We start from the raw sequence: 5164 nt of genomic DNA, 5'->3' as shown, positions 1-5164 counted from the left end.
ATAAATAAATAAATAAATAAATAAATAGATAAATAAATATAAAGGCGGCGAGCTGGTAGAAACGTCAGCACGCTAGGCGAAATGCTTAGCGGTATTTCGTCTGTCTTTACGTTCTGATTTCAAATTCTGCCGAGGTCGACTTTGCCTTTCATCCCTTCGGGGTCGATGAATTAAGTACCATTTGCGCACTGGCGTCGGTCTAATCGACTGGCCCGCTCCCCAAAATTTCGGGCCTTGTGCCGAGAGTAGAAAAGTATATATGTGTGTGCGTGTATACAACTGGACACATTGATGAGTTAATATATGTGTATGTATGTCCGTATATGTATGCATACACACGCACATACGCACACACACATGCACACACATACACGTATATACGAAATTATGATAAAGACAAGATGCAGTATATATTATTTGTTCCCTCCGCACGTCTTTGGACCGCCATACTCGCCATTGATAGTCGTACATCTAACAGTGCATACACGATACACTATATATGTATGTTTGTGTGTGTGTATTTAAATACACTCACATACATACATATATATATATTTGTATATTCATACAGATACACACACACATATATATACGTACATACATTCATACATACATACATAAGCCATATACACGTGTGCGCATGTGTGTCACATGTTTCTTATACATTCACCAAAACCAATGTGAAATAATGGTTACGGCAGACAAGAAAATAACATTCCAAGTTTACACAGTTGACTCTGAAATTAAAGTGTAATCCGATTAGTTTCAACAGACACATCGCTAGATTAGATCTTACATTCAAAACAAAACTTCAATGCTTACAAAAGGAGAAAAAAACTACAAGGCAACAAATATATATCTGAATCCTAACAAAGTAGGTTTCCTCAAAACAAGTATATCTATCTATCTATCTATCTATCTATCTATCTATCTATCTATCTATCTACCTCATTCTCACATTCTCTCTCTTTCTTTCTCTCTCTGACTGTATGCATGACACTATATGAAGGAAGGAGACTGGGCACCTAGAATATCGTCAGTTGCTCACCGCTCTCTACTAATCAGCTAATGGGATCAGTGGATGTTCCACTTAAGCAATATATAGAATCGACCTTACTTTCATCTTTACGGGGTCGATATGATAAGTACAAGATGTAATCGACGTAACCACCTCCCCTGAAGTTGCTGGCTTTGTGTCAAAATTTGAAACCAATATATTATGGAAATATGGCGGAGAACTATGACGCTGTTATCGGAGATGACGGAAACGAACTGGCTAGTCTGCTCCCGAGTACTTCCTGGCCGGAGACTATCATGTATAACTTCCAGAAGTCTTTGGTTTGGTAGATCTACCAAGAGGTGCTACCTGTTCGATATGAACTCTACAGGCATAGATACTCTTTCAGATGGGTTTGTCTGTTATGTACACAGAATGACGAAACAATTCTGTATACACTCGTTCAATGTCTGAGCATTGATGACTTTTGGAATTATATGGAGCAACTGCTGTCGAGTATGGAACAGATCCGTCTATTGGCCGAGTCAGCCACCAATCGGGCAAATGAGGCAGTTTTCCTTTGTCTGAAAGGATTATCTAGTAAAGGAGATTGACATGTATGAGAACAGGGGCATTCGGTTTTAGTATGCTCCTATTGACTTTTTAAAGTTTCCCTTGAAACAGGAAGTGAGAGTGGAGAGGGAGATGCAGTTCTCGAGTGAACTTATTGAAAGGTGGGTGAAAACAACGAAAATGGCGAGATTGGATGGTACTGTTTTAAATATAGACCTGTGAGTCGGAGAACATGAAATGGAGAGTGCGCGTGTGTGTTCAAGGAGATCTTGGATGGTGGGGTCTTGCGATTGACCCCAGAATCCGACAGTATCTGGAAGATCACATGACTAACATCATTTTTCTTTACTTATTTACTGATGTATTCTATGTATACTTCTGTTCTTTCGTTTATACTATATACCGTGTGTACTTTTTACTTTTGGTTTCCATAAATTCATTCTATGTAGATCCCCATGCCCGTCTTTGCATTGTCCCCCCCACCATGTATGTCAATCGGGTGACAAAGAAAAGAAATTATTATTATTATTATTATTATTATTGAGAGAGAGTGCTGTGCAGGCCATCAAAATGACGCCGTGGTTAAAAATATACGAAGCCCAGTATATCCATCATGACTGCCCATCTGATAAGAGTACAACAGATACATATATCACAATCATATATGCGCGACATAGTGACCTCATATCAAGATAAACAGCACAGGACCTTAAAGATAGAGCCTAGTTTGAAATTCTTCAGGCCGAGCATCCTCTTCTGCTCAAAATGATCCACAAGGCCTTCATGTTTAAGGATAATGAATGAAATACCCATGTTTACGGAGGTGAATTACTAAAACCTCAAAGAATTCCGCTCAGTATATAGCACATATTGTAAGGGATGTGCTCAACTGGTTAAGGTCAAGCAACTGACGAGCAAATCTGTGGCATTGAACAGAATATTTTCTGTAGCCCATCTTTTACACTAAGAGAAACCATGTACATGTTTACACTTGTATTAACTTGTAATGAACTGAACATTTGCTTTTCGCTGGCAGAAGAGACCAGGCTAAGCAAGACCATTGGAAAGCTCATGATGACCCCCTTTTTTCGATAAGGGCGTCATGTACATCCACTAAGGTATCTCTGCCCAAACGGTTAACAGAGTACTTGAGGGGGTTCAGCGAGAGATTCAGTCGCAAACGGCCAGAATACCTGTATTAAGACAATGCACCAGTTCACATTTGCCACTTGGTAACAAACTACTCGACAGAGCAGGGCATCTAAACTGCCCCTCATCCTCCTTACAGTCCAGACTTTATCCTTGTGACTTTTTGTTTTCCAAGCTGAGGGGGATGAAGGCCGCTGTGATTATGGCTCTGGACACACTAATTCTGGAGCACTTCCACAAGGCCTTCATGAAGTAACTGGTGCGCTGCAGCAAATACATTGAAGTCATAATTTCGTACTTTGAAGTCTATGACTTCCAGGTGTTTGAGCACCAGACCAATTGATGAGAATATATTGTCTTACACCAATAAATCACAGTCTGCTCACAAAGTGACAAAACACATACCTTGTGTGTGCGTGTTCAATATTGTTTGTATCCCTTACGCGGCTTCTTGTTCATATTTGAACACACACACACAGCGATGAATTACAGAGCATTATATATAAACGTAAAATGCAGAGCATTTGATATTAAACTGACACTCTGTCATTTATAACAATAGGGGCTCCAGTTAATCCGGTCAGTAGAATAACCTGGTTGCAAAATTAACGCGCAAGTGACTGATCACTCCACAAACACGCGCACCCTCAACGTAGTTCTGAGGGAGATTTAGCGTGACACGGAATGTGACATTTTAGATTACACGTACAACTCATTTTTGCCAGCTGAGTGGATCGGACCAACGTGAAATAAAGCGGCTTGTTCGAGAGCACAACGCACCGCCAGTAATCGAGCTCATTCTTTAATATATCATAAACGAAAGTCTTATAATTTCCAGTAAGCTGAGTGCTGCCTTTCAACTGGTAATCCGAGCCTGTCATTTCTTAAGGTTGCTTGAATAGATTTTCGCTCGCGCACACACACACACACACACACACACACACACACACACACACACACACACACACACACACACACACACACACACGCACACAAACACACATGCATTATCTTTGTTTTACTTTTCTGCTTCATGCTGTCGTTCCTTCATCCAATTCGCCATTTTTTCATTCTTTTATAGAATATAGGAATATTCATTCTCCTATATTTCTTTTCTGTCTTTCTTTTTTTTAAATAAAAGATTTACATTTCTGTGCTGTCTCAAATTTTGAGGCAAATTTCCAAAATCTTCCTTTGCATATTGCAGAAAATATGCATTTGCAGGAAAATAAATATTGCATATGAAAATACTCAGGGAACGTAGCATATTCTTTATATTTTGTTTTATGTGACTTTTTTTCTCTTACAGCTCTCAACATTTCTTTGGCACAAGATGTAAGAATTATTCTTCAAAGACATTCCTCGAGAAAATGGACAGCTGCGTTGCTGAAGATATAAAGTTGGATTTCGTGATATATTTTCTCATGTTTCACAAACATTCACTAATATTCCTTTAAATAAAGACAGAATTTGATACGCCGCATTCAGATTCCATATTTTATTTTGTGATATTTTGGAGCCTGAAATAAAATTAAAGAAAACCATAAAAAATAATGGAATTCAAAAGATATTGATTTGAATTTCACAAAATATTGATTTCTATCGTAGGAACAAGGGCGTACATATCGATTAAGATTTTCAGAGGTATCTGCTTATCTTATTAGAAAGAATGAACGGCAAAGCCGATTGGGGCAGGAATTGAGTTGAGAATGTAAATTGACGTAACTAAGTATCGCTTTACAAAATCGGCAAAGGGCTATACATATTTCTAAGGAAAAGAGATAAGTACTGTCGTTTTCACCGACGCAACAATTACTTATTTTTATTTAATTTTTATTGTCATTGTGAACAATAATATCGGTTTTTGATGGTAAGAGTGACAACCGCGTGAGCGACTGTTCGTAACTCGCTGCAGAACAAATATCTCCGGAGAGTTTGCTCAAAGAAAGGCCTTTTTTTGCGATTTTCGCATCAATGCTTGCTATCTTCGTTGATATACATTAGAGAAAGATATATTCAAATATATAATTCACACATACATACACATGCATGCACATACATACACACACACACATACGCACACACATGCACACACAAATGCACACGCCCACACAACACTTACGCACACATACACACACGCACGCGCACACGTGCACAGACGCACAGACAAAGACACACACGTACACACACGTACACACACACACACGCACACACACACACGCACACACGCACACACGCACAGACACACACTGCTTCATATTAAAAAATGCTCACATATATATATATGCTCACAAAAACACACATCTCTATCTACATACATATATATTACAAATGTATATGCATACATATATACGGCCATAGCCTCTAACTGAAACTAATAATAGAATAATACATATACACACATATGTATATGTAAATATATATATATATATATATATATATATA

This window comes from Octopus bimaculoides, chromosome 6 (genome assembly GCF_001194135.2).
Source record: "Octopus bimaculoides isolate UCB-OBI-ISO-001 chromosome 6, ASM119413v2, whole genome shotgun sequence".
In the NCBI taxonomy this organism is placed as follows: Eukaryota; Metazoa; Mollusca; class Cephalopoda; order Octopoda; family Octopodidae; genus Octopus; species Octopus bimaculoides.
Note: the sequence above shows the minus strand (reverse complement) of the source record.